General features: G+C 44.6%; 1 protein-coding gene across 1 annotated transcript in view; it reads right to left on the bottom strand.

Moving 5' to 3' along the window:
- Positions 1 to 15,723, bottom strand: part of ADGRV1 (adhesion G protein-coupled receptor V1) — a 500,140-nt gene that overhangs the window by 188,835 nt on the left and 295,582 nt on the right. The gene's annotated exons all lie outside the window — the stretch shown is intronic.

Genomic DNA, 15,723 nt, shown 5'->3' with positions numbered 1-15,723 from the left:
CTGTGGAGCACCAAGTAATACGTTGTATCGTGGATTAAGTACTGATACAATGATACCACTTCTCCTAGCTTATATTTACATATACAAACACATATATACACAGTGGACCATGGATATCTGCAGTTAGCATGGGCAGCACAATGACAGTAAACTAAAACAACCCCATCCTATCGGCACTCTATTATATGCAGCTGAAAAAAACATGTTTTATTAATCCCCTCGAATGACTTTCTTACTTTAAAGACAGAGTTCACATTTTACAAAAGAAACTGCCTATGCAGATAAGGGGTGTCTGTTGATAAAAAACAAATTGTGCAGCTTTTACTAAAGTTGAATAATGCCCTTGCTATAGGTGTAAGCCTTTTTTGTACCTCCCAAAGCCTGAGTGGAAAACTTTCAGAGATGTCATCACCCCATTCTGCCTTGTTACTAGGGCATTGCTAAGAGATTTCTAGCTATTACTGTTCACCCCCAGCATGAGAAGAGCAAGCTCTCAAACGGTAAGCTCAGAGCTACTGCGGTAGACAAAAAGAAAGCACATGTGAGGGGGTATGAATCAGGGGAAGAGCTCTCTCCTGTGTGGTGGAAGTGAACAGAAACAGCTGAGATTCTCTTAGCAACATTCTAGCAACAAGGCAGGGTGAGATGATGCCTTAGTTTTTCAGTCAGGCTTCAGAAGGTATGTAAACGGCCTACACCTATAGCAAGGACATTATCCAACTTTTATCTACAAACACCCCTTAGCTGCATAGACAGTTTTTTGGTAAAGCTGAACTAACCCTTTAATGGATCCCTAAACGTAGCCTGATCTTCTGCAAAGGTATCTAGAAAATCAAAGAAACTATTCAGCGGCTGCTGATCAGAATTACAGAATAATCATGAGGAATGTTTCTTCCTTGCAAAACTATTTGGGTTCATTGATACTTCGTAGCTTCCTTGCAGGATGGCTGCAAATTATATAAAACTGCTAGATGGACCTTATTTAGACCTTGGAGGATTTATGGCAGTTCAGGTTTGGTGCTCCTTCTACTCAACAATTACAATACAAGAAAAATCACCAAACTTACATATCAAAGATTATTTATAGCATGGCATTGGACCAGACCATTTTTAATGAGTTATACTCTATATATAAAGTAAATACATGTTTACATGTAAAATGCCAACAAAACTCTAAGTAGATTAGTAGATTTAATAACAGAGTTTAACAGAATAGAATTGCTTTATTTTATCAATAACAGTCATACTCTTTAAAAATGTTTGACATACACACATGCAATTGAAAACTACTTTCCTTAAGGATGTAGGCACTGTGCCTGGTCCTACAGACAGTGTGTGGTTCTACCTGGGACGATCATGGCGTCAGACCCCAGCTCTTCTCACCAAACTCGTGACCGAAGGACTAGCCAATCTAAAACCGCGCTGTCACGTGAGTAACAATGCCATGCTCAGCTGCACTCTGCACAAAGATTTTCCAGCTAATGGACCACAATCTGTGTACTTGCAGCCTGGGAGCGATTGTTACTGGGTCAGGTTAATTAGCATTTAACCTTTCACACTTCCACCATCTCCTTTTTTGTACAGAGAAAGAAGAAACTCGGCAATATCAGCAATAACACTATGATGGTTGAATAATCGTCTGTATACCACTGTCACTGTAGGCAGGTTATACAGAGGTTTAAACACACACAGTAGCGCTCTTCAGAGACAGGGGTTCTTAGTTTGCATTAAAGAGCTTTAGAAACAGTTCAACACTTTCAGAAAGTAAGATTTATTACTAAAAGGTCAAAAGGGTCCAATAAAAATATTTACAGAAAAAGATGTACACAATATATATACTGTATATATAAATATACAGAGAGCAATAACACAGCAAAGAGATAACAGAAAGGAATTTAGGGAGGTAAAGTACTAGCCAAACGTCCTGGTTTACGCAGATCAAGTTTCAGAGCAGAAGGGCGCCTTATCTCCCAAAGTTGGTTCCTGATGTTAAAAGGGAGATTTCTGCAACTTAGCTCAACTCAGCTTAGCTTAACTCCAAGCATAACAGCCTTTTTCTAGGTACTCAGCAAGGTGTCTCCTTACAGCAGAGAACCAATCGCCTCATTTGTGGAGGGGTGTTGGGGTGGAGACCCAAGCTAGAACCAAAAACCCTCTCAGATGATGTCCTGGTTCATAACTTACTCTTGGTGCATTTAGCAGCCTTGCCACTAGTAGATTAAAACGCAAAATCATCTGCTGAACGTCTAGACATGAAATATGACATACCTGCTGGGATGGTTAAGAAGATATCATTTTCTGCTCTCCTGTTGATGCCAGCTAGGGGATGTAATATATCAGACGACTTGTATTAATGAGACCAATCTGAATATATGCCCGGTTTTTATGTACGTCTTTCATAGTCCAGGATATGTAATCATAGGGGAAAATGGATGTTGAATGTGATGTCTGCTTTATGGCTTATCTGGAATGTCTTTGAGGCTCAGCGAAGGACTGGTTTATGGTTTTATGATCCTTCTCCAAGCAGAGTCTCGCAGACATCTGGGGGCCAGGCTAATTGGGGTTTATAGCCATGAGCTCTCCCGCTGGGCCTTGATGCTTTTTTGAACTCAACATCCAGGGACCAGGTATCACTCACCAGAGAGAGAGGGGGGATGAGGGAAAAGGGAGAGAGAGATACAAGATGGAGGATTTGGAGCAAAATGGATGACCGTGTCCATCTCTGTGTGCACGATTGCTACACTACCGAGCCACCTAAACTTGGTTAAATATACAATATACAAGAGCAAAAACGTTTACTAATGATTGCAAACAAAATATTGCTGCCCAAGACAAATTCTATTAAAAGAAACTGTTTAACTATTATGTTTTTGCATAGAAGAGACCCCTTCTGACAGGGAGTCTGGGGCAATTGCCCCTTTTCCACTCTTATAAACCCAGCACTGACTGTTAGAAATCACTGCCACTATAACCCACTTCAAATCCATGGTCCCACACGTGTGCTCCCTACAACTCCCTAAAATTTACAGTTGCCATGCCACATTTGAAATTTCACTATAAAAATACCTTAAAAGAGAATGAACAGCACAGAAAGCAAGAATGGGTGAAATACAGTAACCCAAACCATTTGACTAGTAGAAGTAATAGAAGTCAACCTAATGAATATAAGCACCAATCCAGGAAAAGCACTGAGCACTAACTGAGGCCCAAGACTAGGTACCTGGACTCTATTGCCCTCAAAAACCTAGCAACGTCTCCTTTTATCATCAAAAATAATGAACTTCAGAATTTGAGTGGAGTGGAATAATAAAATGCCGGAGACAATTATTTCTTCAGGCATGTTCCTATACTGTATAGGAGATTAACTGTTAATGTTAAGCAAAATCTTTAAACACAATATTAAAAAATGTTTTCATATCATAACCAGTGATTAAAAATGTGATTGCCTTGTATGTCTCCCCTAACACAGACATATGGCACAAAGAAATACAGCAAAGGAATTAAAGTGGTACTAAACCCAAAAGAAAAATATGATTATATTGCAACTTACCAATCTTTTTTAGTCTTTCTTTCTTTGATTTTCATCCAGTGATTTGGCCAGTAAGTCTGTTGTTTTTCAAAAGAACAAGCTCTCCAGCAGAATGTATAGGTTACAGAGATGAGACAATCCATTTAACACTGGCAGGGGTGTTTATAATGATCAGCTATTTTTTATTTAAAACCTTTATCGCAAAAGGAAAAAAATGTTTGCTGTACCTCCCTATAAAATATGGAGTTTGGCTTCAATTTGTTAGTTTATTTATATCCTTTTCCTCCAGCCTGATAATACTGCTGTCCAAAGGTGCCCCCTGTGCTCCTTCATCCAGAGTAGGGGCACTCTAATAACTCTAATAGGCTTGTTACTGGCCAGATCATCAGGTGAAAACAGAGGGAGAAAAGCCTAAAAAAGAAAGCAAATGCAGCCACCACAACTGATGATTGATAAGCTGCAATATAATACATTTTTGGCTTTGGGTTTAATACTACGTTGAGCTGGATAATAGACCCACTGGGACCCCATAACTTTGTTGCCCTCTTGCCTCTTCTGTTCTGCACCCCATTTCCCTTCTGCTTTTGTGTTTTGTAGACCTCATTGCTCTCTGCATGACGGTCACTGAAACTTCCTTATGTACAGTAGTCTTGTCATATGCACCAACATTATAGGCTACACAGGAAAGTTTTACATACATAGGGTGTGGAGGTGTGACGGCAGTAAAGACACTGAGTCGGTTGCAAAAAAACTTGGAACTTGTACTGAGGAGAATGCCAAATACAAACATCCCAGCAGGAGAATGAAGCTTGGGGAAAACACTCACAATTCAGTTAAAGGCAGAGATGCAGCGGGAAGAGATGCATCATCTGTTTCAGAGGGTGAAGTGCAGCCTTGCTGGTTCAGTCCCAAAAAGGGGAGGTTTCCTTGAGGATAGTGAATCCTTAGCATGTCCCTACTTATCAGGAACCTTTCCCTGCTGCTAATCACTTTCCCTAACAGACTATCAGGGTCTCTCTCCCTACGCAACCCACTTCACAAAGTGCGTGCCGGGGGGGAAGGTACTGATAAAGGCCCTGTTGACCCAAGTCCCAACTGGAATGTTGCTCCATGACCCACAAAACCATAGAGAAACCAGGTTTCCCTTGACTTCCTTTCCGGGCTGCAGTACCGCTCGGCTCTACCTACAGTGGAGAAAACAGACTGCACCTGCCTACACTCCTGTGATGTATAAGCTTTTATGTCTTGACTATGCTCATTTAGAGGCTTATTGGTTATATTACCTGTCATTGTGTTAACCTGTTTATACCTTTTGTACAACACAATATGTTTAAATCTGATAAGTTGTCTTAATGTAAAATGGATGTGAATCCTTCTGCTTCTGCTAATAATCCCTTTTGCAAAAGAAATACAGCAAAGGAGACCAACACATTCATAACACACAGCCAATACTTTCTCCCTTGCTAATGTACATTAAGAAATCAATGGGTATGTGCCTAATGCGAGCTCTAGCTGGATATTTGATCAACAGGACAAAATGTCAATGTGTACATAGCCTTGAAAATGTTTTGCTTCAAAGGTATGTAACATGTTTGATATGCATCACTAATATAAGCTTTTATAAAACACAAATACAATAAAATGAAAAAAAAAACCCCACCAGTTTATCTTAAAAGATAAGCAAATTAAATTGCACTTTTTTTGGCAGATAACTGACATGTGTTCCATCAACTTTAGAAGGTCAAACCAAAATTGTGGTGAAACAGCCCCCCAAGCCCATTATCCTGTCTGTGTTATTTTCTTACTGTTCTTACATTCATACACATACTGTATATTAGCACTTGCAGGTATTACTGATCTGGAATCCCAAAGAGGTCAGTCCTGTAACCACATAGGCTTTCAGTCACGTCATTTGAAGAAGAGTAATAGCCAATCTGAACTCTGATCCGCCTCTTTGGCATAAATCAAATAAGCAATTCCAAGTCATTTGGTCATATTATTACCTGCCACTGAATACTGTATTAAGGTCCTTTCATGTGGGTGATTCGATCAGATCTGCCTGTCAGTTTTTCAGGCGGACCTGAATAGATGGTCCATGTATCCCTAAGTAACTTATGTCCGTTTACACCCGCCTACCTCCCATAAGATCTAGTCCACTAAAAAAACAGATGGTGATCCGTTCCCCTCCAACTAGGCAGATTGGATTGGAGGGCAGCCAGGTCTGGCTGTCCATTTACACCCAACTGCCCATAGAGCAAAGCTGGATAGGTCCATGTCCATTCTGCACAAACGGAGCAGACATAGACCTGTCATCCGCCCAGTCTGCTCTGGTCAGCAGGGGATCAGCAGACAGATACCTTGCTGAGCAAAGAGCATTTCACCCCTTCTGAAAGGAGCCTTAATAACACGTATCTAATGCATTTTGTTACCTTTTATAACCCTAATGGAACAATGTAGGAGGGATTTACTTGACTATAGTTCTGCTTGAACAGTTTCCTTCAATAGGTGTGATACAGTCAGGTCCATAAATATTGGGACATCGACACAATTCTAACATTTTTGGCTCTTGGTTTTGGAGCTAACAGGCTGTCATAATTGCCTCTTCCTATCATGCTGTCACCATATTGTATCTGCATGCTTCTGCCACTTTTACATAAAGTGTGGTTCACTCTTTCTGCAACACCATTGTCTTCTGGCTTGTATGGTATAGTAGTCTAGAAAACAATCTCATTCTCCTTCAGAATAACTTGTGTTTTACCACTTGTATAATCTGTGCCGTTATCTGTTCATCGTATTTTAGGCACTTTGCCAAATTTGTTGCTTACTTGGGCAAGATATTCAAGTTCATCTTAAACTCCATCTTTGCTGTGTAACAGACAAAGTATAGTATAGGGGCTGTTCTGTCACTACTTTTCCTGGTCAGTTTTCCCTTTTTGCAACTGGTATGTCATACGTAGAATGTAGGCACTTCCTTTTCCTCTTTTCCTCAATAAAGGATACTGTTAATGCTGTTCCACTACAGTTCAAAATGCAGCTCATGCTGCTAATTTACACTTCTGTAGTCCCAGATCCTCCAGTTGCATGTCTGCAAACATGTTGTTTGCAGCCTCATAAGAACGGTTGTGTCAGGGACCCCAGTGGCTGCCGCGTTTGCGTGCGTGTCTGCCCGGCCGCACTAGCGTGCGAGCATTGGGACCAGGGCACCCGCGATTGCAACGGCGCGGGCGCGAGCCTGGCACCAATCAGGGCGCAGGGCACCCTATTTAAAACAGGATCAGACTGCAATGAATTGCCGTATGGTCTTACCTGTTTTCCTGAAGTTCCTGATTGTAGATTGCTTTGTTGCCGACCCTGCCTGACCCTGATTTGCTGTCCGTCTCCTGCTCTGATCCCTGGCTTGTCTGACCATTCTCCTGCTTTACCCTGTATGTTCTGACCTCCTGTTAACGAACCCGGCTTGTGACCTGTTTACCCCTCTGCCTGCTGATTTTGTACTATGCCGCCACCACTGTTACCAACCCGGCCTGCCCGACGCTGCTCCTGTTACCTCCTCACATCAGACTCTCACCTGCTATACACCTCCAACGGTGCTTCTACCACAGCTGGGTGAACCCAGGGGCCGCGACCTGGTCTCGGCCTGCTCCAAGTCCATCCCCACCATCAGGGGCCCTGGTGAACAAGCAGGTCGGAGCTTAGATTCCGCGCCTTGGGGGAACCCGGTCTGTGGAGTGCTAGAGGCTACTGCGGTTGGATCCCTGACAGAACCTTACGGCCATGTCAGAGTCTGGAGGAGGACCTTCACCCTGGGAAGAGATGTGCCAACACCTGGCGGCACTCACATGAGCAGTAAAGACCCTGGAAGAGGGATACAAGCACCTGGAGGGACAGGTCCAGAGCTTGGCCGCACCGGCACCCACAACGTCAGGCACAGTGGGTACGCCTCCAGCCACGGGTTCAGCAGGGTCTGCCGCTGGAGCAGCATTTACATTCCCTCCGCCAGAGCCAAGAGTACCGACCCCTGAACGGTTCAATGGGGACTGAGGGAAGTTCAGGGCCTTCCAAAGCTCCTGCCAGCTGTACTTTGACCTGCAACCCCGGACCTTCTCTTCCGAATCAGCGAAGGTGGGATTTGTTATATCCTTGCTGCAGGGTGAACCCCAGGGATGGGCTCATCGCCTGATGGAGGCCCACCACCCGCACTTGAGTACTGTCGCCACCTTCTTTGAGGCAATGGCACAGTTGTACGATGACCCGCACCGAGCTGCCTCGGCTGAGGCAGCTCTCTATTCCTTACAACAGGGACGTCGGGCAGCGGAGGACTATGCCGCTGAGTTCAGGCGATAGAGTGGAGATACACAGTGGAGCGATGCAGCCTTACGCCACCAGTTCCGGTTGGGACTGTCAGAACCGCTGAAGGACGAGTTAGCGAGAATAGGAGTCCCAGACTCCTTGGAGGGTCTAATCGATCGGGCCATCCAAATCGATCGCTGACTGCGGGAAAGGAGACAGGAGAGGTCCAGCCAGGGGCAGAGAACATCATGGATGCTGCCAAGAGTACCAGTCATGCCAAGGGTCAGTGTCGGCAATCGGAGCCCAGAGCCATCAGAGGGGGCCGAGCCTATGCAACTCAGCTTGATGTGGCCTACTCTTTCTACCGAGGAACGTCAGAGGCGTCCGGCAAATAACCTGTGTCTGTACTGCGGTGCGTTCCTGTCCGGAGAAATACTGTAAGTCCTCCTCTATTTCATCTAATATGTCTACTGTGTGCGCAGGCAACCCCACTCACTTGGCTGTACCTGTGTCTTTTCAGCTCCCCGGAGGAAGCATACAGGTGATGGCTATTATTGACTCCGGGCCTGTAGTTGCTTTGTCGATCTCGGTTTCGCTACCCAGCATCAGATACCGTTACTCGCAAAAGAACATGGGGTGAATATTTTCCTGGCGGATGGGTCTCAAATAAAATTGGGGATGGTACATCGGGAGACTCCTCCTATATACACCACGGTGGCGGGATATCACCAGGAGCTTCTCCACTTGGATGCCATCACGCCCCCCCTATTTCCAGTTATTCTGGGGCTCCCATGGCTACGAGCTCATGACCCCCAAATTGACTGGAAGACCGGGTCAGTCCAGTTCCACTCACGATACTGTCAGGAACATTGTCTATCTAGGGCATCACTAGATACACCAGCCCTGTTAGCTGTAAGCCCTGAGGCCGAGTTAGCTCAAATGGTGCCTGCGGCCTACCACCAATTCCTGGATGTGTTTAGTCCACGGGGGGCAGAGGTTCTTCCCCCACATCGGGCATATGATTGCCCCATCGATCTGCTCCCAGGCTCCGAGATCCCTTTCGGCTGCATTTTCCCACTATCTGAACGGGAACTAGGGGCACTAAAAGAGTACATAGACGAGAGCCTCCGGAAGGGATTTATCCGCCTTTCCACATCACCGGCCGGGGAAGGTCCCTGAGATCTTGTGTTGACTACAGGGACCTTAATAAGATTACGGTCAAGAACCGCAACCCCCTTCCTTTGATCCCAGAGTTGTTTCAGAGGTTGAGGATGGCATCCATCTTTTCCAAGTTGGACCTCAGAGGTGCCTATAATTTGGTTCGGATACGTGAGGGGGACGAGTGGAAAACGGCGTTCTGCACTCGGTTTGGACATTTTGAGTGTCTAGTCATGCCTTTTGGGCTATGTAATGCACCAGCTACATTCCAGCACTTTGTCAATGACATTTTTAGGGATTTCCTGGATATTTTTGTCATTGTCTATTTGGATGATATCTTGATATTTTCCTCATCTCTGGAAGCACATCGGACGCATGTTAAGAGTGTACTGGAATGTCTCCATCAGCATGGCCTCTATGCTAAAGCCTAGAAATGCTGCTTTGAGCAGGAAAGCATTTCATTTCTTGGTCTAATAATCTCCACCACGGGGATCGCTATGGACCCACAAAAAATCTCGGCCATCCTGGAATGGCCTGCCCCCACGAATAAGAAGGGAGTTCAGAGATTCATTGGGTTTGCAAATTTTTATAGAAAATTCATAAAGAACTTTTCAGGCCTGGTAGCGCCCATTACCCAGCTCACCAAGGTAGGAGTATGTTTTCAGTGAACTTCAGCTGCACAGGCAGCTTTTGAGGCATTGAAAAAGCTGTTCACAACAGCTCCCATTCTGAGCCACCCTGATGCATCCCTGCCCTACATACTAGAGGTAGATGCATCGGAAGTGGCTGTAGGAGCGGTATTGTCACAGAGGGTAGGGGCCAAGGAGCTAATGCATCCGGTGGCTTTCTTTTCCAGGAAGCTATCCCCTTCAAAAAGGAATTACGATATTGGGGATAGGGAGTTACTGGCCATTAAGACTGCTCTGGAGGAATGGCGATATCTGCTAGAGGGGGCCCTACACCCCATTCTGGTCTATACTGACCACAAAAACCTTGAGTATTTGAAAGCAGTCAAACGCCTCCGTCCACGCCAGGCCAGATGGGCACTGTTTTTCACGAGATTTAATCTCCACATAACATATTGCCCTTGGTCAAAGAACACTAAGCCTGATGCTCTTTCTCGAATGTTTGAGGATCCTAGAGAGATGCCCCAGCCAGACACCATCCTGCCGGCAGGTAGCTTTCTATTGCTGCAGTTGGAACTATTGTCTAAATTGCAGGCTACTTCCAACCGGGTTCCTGACCTGCCTGGAGTCTCCCTGCTGAACAAGGCGGGTCTGGCACCAATCAGGGCACCCTATTTAAAACAGGATCAGACTGCAATGAATTGCCGTATGGTCTTACCTATTTTCCTGAAGTTCCTGATTGTAGATTGCTTTGTTGCCGACCCTGCCTGACCCTGATTTTCTGTTTGTCTCCTGCTCTGATCCCTGGCTTGTCTGACCATTCTCCTGCTTTACCCTGTACGTTCTGACCTCCTGTTAATGAACCCGGCTTGTGACCTGTTTACCCCTCTGCCTGCTGATTTTGTACTACGCCGCCCCCACTGTTACCGACCCGGCCTGCCTGACGCTGCTCCTGTTACCTCTTCACATCAGACTCTCACCTGCTATACACCTCCAACGGTGCTTCTACCACAGCTGGGTGAACCCAGGGGCCGCGACCTTGTCTCGGCCTGCTCCAAGTCCATCCCTACCATCAGGGGCCCTGGTGAGCAAGCAGGTCGGAGCTTAGATTCCGCGCCTTGGGGGTACCCGGTCTGTGGAGTGCTAGAGGCTACCGCAGTTGGATCCCTGACAGGTTGCTACCCATGCAAACTGCAGACACCTGTAGTAGAGCAGCATCAACAGTATCCATTATTGAGGTTATTGGGGGAAACTGAGTGCTTACAGTCTGAGAACAGGCTAATTAAGCATATGTTGATATGACTATGGTGGCAGTTCCCTATAGGGTATAGTGAGATTTATCATTTCCTGTTTATTATGCAACCAATACACTTCATTACTTGACTACATGGGTTAACTTTTATATAACTGGCATGCTAGTCTTCAGCTAGCTTCATAATAGCAGGATTCCTGTGTTCAAGGTGTGAATACAATTTAAAGTGGTTGTAAAGGCTGAAGTTTTTTTTTAACCTTCATGCATTCTAGGCATGAAGGAAAAAAACCTTCAGCATGCAGCAACCCCCTCAGTCCCCCCTTTTACTCACCTGAGCTCAAAACCTTTTTGATAATACAGTTGTTACCTCTGAATGTCACTACATATTTGTGCTCGTGAGCTTCTTCAGGACTTACTTTTCTATTTCAATATTTTTGTTAAAGTTTTTGGAATACAACAGGCTCATGATATGCCCATGCAGGGGCAGAGTGGAACAAAAGCATACAAAAGCAGATACAAATCAGCAGGGTGTATTAGCCAAGTAATGGAACGTCCAATGGCACCAAGGGGGGAATGGCAAAAAGCCGAACCAAGAAATATCAGCAGCATTCCATCATCTTACCAAAACAGAACAAAGAGGAAAAACCCCTACTGAGAAGTATCAGCTGAGGGCAAATGGGTGAGAAGCACAAACTAATGAAAAGAAGAAAGTATAGGAAAGTAGAAAGAAATAAGGAAGGGAGAAAAGATTCAGAGAGAAAGAAAGGAAGAATGGAAGAATCACGGATCCAGGGCCAGCACAAGCAATGACTACAAGAGGCCATAACTAGTAGGAGACAAGGATGGCAACGAATAATGTATCCAAGGTTCCCAAACCTTAAGGAATCTCAGATAAGAATCCTGAAGAATGCTAGACATCTGTTCATTGATCATCATAGCATTCGGCCGGGTCTTCACACCCTGGAAGGCAACTGAAGGTGCTCTCCAGGCTTGAGCTATAGCATGTTTGGCCAAAATGAATAGGTAGGATGCCAATTTCTGCTGAGACATGGACAGACTCAAAATTGGACAATGCAGGAGGGCCACTCTTGCATCCTTATGGACCACAATATGAAATAACGTTTGCAGCAAACCAAGGACCCTAGACCAAAAGCCTATCAATTGGGGGGCACGACCACCAGATATTCAGGATGTCCCCACTTAGACCACAGTTCCTCAAACACTTATCTCCACCAATCAGATTAAAGTGAACAGTCTGAGCCGAGACCCAGTACCACCGCAGGAGAACTTTGTAGGCTGCCTCAAGAGTGACAGTATTGAAAGAACATTTCACCACTATCTTCCAGGCCTTGTGCCAATCCTCCGCTGCAATCAAGGAACCTATATCTCGCTCCCATTGAGAGACATAGGACAGGGGCGGTCAGGAGAATCTACTGTTAATAGAGGCATAAATTACAGAAATGAGACCAGGGGACCCTGGGGAATGTTGAAAAATGTGTTCAAAGGACGTTTTGCGGTAAGGATATGTGGAAGTAGGGACATAATCCAGTGGCGTAATTGCAAATAACGATAATATTCCCATAGTGGAACCCCTCATGATTCTCAAAGAGTCTCCCAAGATGGAAACAAATGAGTGTTCAGGAAGTTATGTACAGTAACAAGGTCAAGGGAGGTCCACCAAGAGAAAGAAGGGGATAGTCTAAGCCGGGTGAAAATAGAGGATTATGCGTAATCAGCAAAAGAGGTAGAAAAGGTGATATTAAATTACCCGAATATTTAACAGAATCACAGGTTCGTAGACTGTGAAGCATGATGGGGCTCAGGTCCAGGGGGCGCAACTTATGTGGGAGCCAAAGCAATGTCGTTAAGGAAAGCGGAGCACAGTTGGGTAATTCCAAGAGTACCCATAATGGGATATCTGTTGTGGCATGAAGCATGGACAACTGGGAAATTTGAGCTGCCAAATAATATCTACAAACATGTGGGACTCCCAGACCTCCCTGCAGTCTATGGGTATACAGAGTGGATCTAGACACTCTGGGATGCTTATGAGCCCAAATAAAATGAAGAATCTGGCTTTTCAGCACAGGATCTTTGGCAAGATAGTCATCTTGACAGCATGTATCAGGCCAATCCATGACAAAGAAGAAAACTGCCAGGAATGCTTCAGGAGGTTACTTTTAAAGTGGTAGTAAAAAAAAAATCTAAAAAACCTTCTCCCTGCAAGTCAAGAGCATAATGTGCTAGAATGTATGAAAGACTTACCTGAAAATGAAGCCCTCCAGCAGAGCACTGTCACAGTTCCCCGAGGTTTCCTTCTTCACCAGGTCTTCCTTCCAGGTTTGCAAGCTGCAGCCAACTGATTGGCGAAGCCGAAATGTCACCACTCCCAGACATGCACACGGACGTTTCTGCTGCAGCATGGCTCTCTCAATGGACGGCACGCCATCCATTGAGAGCGCAGTGTGCATGCCCCGGTGACATCATCACCACTTCTACTGTAAGTATCTCATAAACGGTGCACGTTTAGGATATATTTACAGTACCTACAGGTATGTCTTATTATTGGCTTAACTGTAGGTAAAAAATACAAAATTGGGTTTAATTCCACTTTAAGAGCATGAACATATAGTACATCTTTGCTAGATATCTTTTTGGTGACTGTTTGGCATAGAGGGGAGTGTAGATAATGTTCCATTATTTCCTCTGTGATCATATACTGTGCATTAGCTGTTGTAATTATTTCTTTTTTGCTTTGCTCAAGCTGAGTGAAGACATTTGTATCATTGGTCATATAAGTCAGTGCACCATGTGAAAAGTATGTGCTTCGGAGTGAAAGGAATCTGAATTGTCAACTACTTCTTCTTTAATGCTTTTGGCCTTTTGTTATGCAACTTGACTTTTTCGCTAATTCATTCTAGCTTTACAAATTCTGCAATTTAGGTGGCCTGTCTTTTGCATACAATACATTCCCATGTTTCACGCGGCGTATCAGCATTATTGCAGTTCTTAGTGTAGACCCTGCCATGGGGGGATTTTGTATTGTTTGCACTTTTTGTTTTTCACTTATATTCATCTATAGACCTGCCTTTAACCAGAGGCATAACAAGAACTTTCAGGACCCCGGGGCAAGAAATCATGAAGGGCCTCCCTGGCACCATCCCCTCCCTTTCTATCAGTCCTGTGGCCCTTTCCTCTAATCCTGGGCCCCTTCCCTCTGAGGCTAGGGCCCTTCCCTCCAGACCTGGAGCCCTTCCCACTGATTCTGGGCCATTTAATCCCATTGCAGGACCCTTTATTATGATTCCGCAACGGAACCCTTTCACCTGTTCTGTATGTTCTCTTCCTGCCATTTTGGGGACCCCCCGCATTGGCAGAAATTAAGAAATATGTCTCCAGCACACCAGGGAACTCCATACAAGGGACATAAACACAGTATTTATTAGAATCAAGAGTACAATCACATATGCAGTACAGTATATAGTAGTATATCAACAATATGTTCAGCAGCCATGTGTGCTCCATGGCAGTAGGGTGAGGGCTCAATAAAATCACTATGATTTTTAATATTAGATCTGATCAGCAGAATCGCCTGGATCACAAGCAATAGTGTCAACCCTCCCGGCCATGCATCAATCAGCCCCAGAATGTAACTGGCACCGGGTCCTAATGAGCTTCTGACATGGAGACAGAGACACTGTCAGACTGGCGCTATCAATAGTAGGGGCAGGACAGCAAAAGGACGCTGAGAACAACAAAGGTGGAATGCCAGGGCCCGGTTGTAAGTACTACTTTTGCGACCATGGTAGTTCCATCACTGCTTATAACTCCTTCACCCTGCTTCAATGCCCTCTCTATTATGTGACTGCTGTGGTTGGCTGTTACAGCAGTCACATGATCAGGCACGCATCCCGCTGATTCCCAAATAGAAGCCATGTTCAAGAGCTTACCAGTGACAGTTTGGTCAGTGTGCCTGAAAATCACAGTGAGTGTGCTCTCAACATACAACCGCAGGCTGCCATGGAAGCATATGTGCTGTGGATGGGCCCCTATTCCTGCTAATGCATATATGCGTTATGCAGTCAGTAAGAGGTTACATATTTCAGGATCAAATCACTATCTGAGCAAACAGAAAATGCTTTAAAAAGTCTCTGGGAGACCACTGAGTAGAGGTGCTGTTATATGAAAGTCTATTTTTCTACTCCTATAGATCACAGGTTTTTCACCATTAAAGTACTGTATATCCTATATAATCTTGCATTTGCACGTCTTTCTTTAGTTTAGCTCCTGCTGCTGTGTCTGAGCCAATGAAGAGGGAGAGCAGCTGCTCTCATGCACATGGCTGCATCACGATTGGGCTCAGGTAAGCATTAGGGGGGAGGGGGGAGTTACACCCAGAAGGTTTTTTCACCTTCATGCATAGATTTAAGTACAGTTTATTCCTAAGATTTACCCTCTCATGAACTCTCTCACATTTCATTTGCAGATTCACACTTGTGTATGTGCATAATTCGATCATCGTCTATGCTCATGGATATGGTACTCTGAACTTTTTGATCTTTGTTCACTAATCTTTATGCGTGTTTGGTCTAGCCTCTTTTATACATTTGCATGTACCCCTTCTTATCAGCGGCAACTTTATTTTAAATCTGTAGGATTGGTAGTTTGTCAGATTAGCAACGGAAAACGTTGATGAAGCACTATTAGTATTCACCATATTCTGACCTTTTTTCTTTTGCAGGGATTGTTCTGCTGTAATTCTTATCTGTATCTGTATCTGCAGCAGTATTTAGAAGTTGGACACATGGGTGAACCCTTTCTTGTTTTATTGGAAAACAGCAGCAATACAGAGACAAGAAATTACATTA

Source organism: Staurois parvus, unplaced genomic scaffold (genome assembly GCF_062004578.1).
Source record: "Staurois parvus isolate SC_StPar_1 unplaced genomic scaffold, SC_StPar_1.0 ptg000229l, whole genome shotgun sequence".
Classification (NCBI taxonomy): Eukaryota; Metazoa; Chordata; class Amphibia; order Anura; family Ranidae; genus Staurois; species Staurois parvus.
The sequence above is the reverse complement of the archived record's forward strand: the minus strand, read 5'-3'. Positions and strand labels throughout refer to the sequence as shown.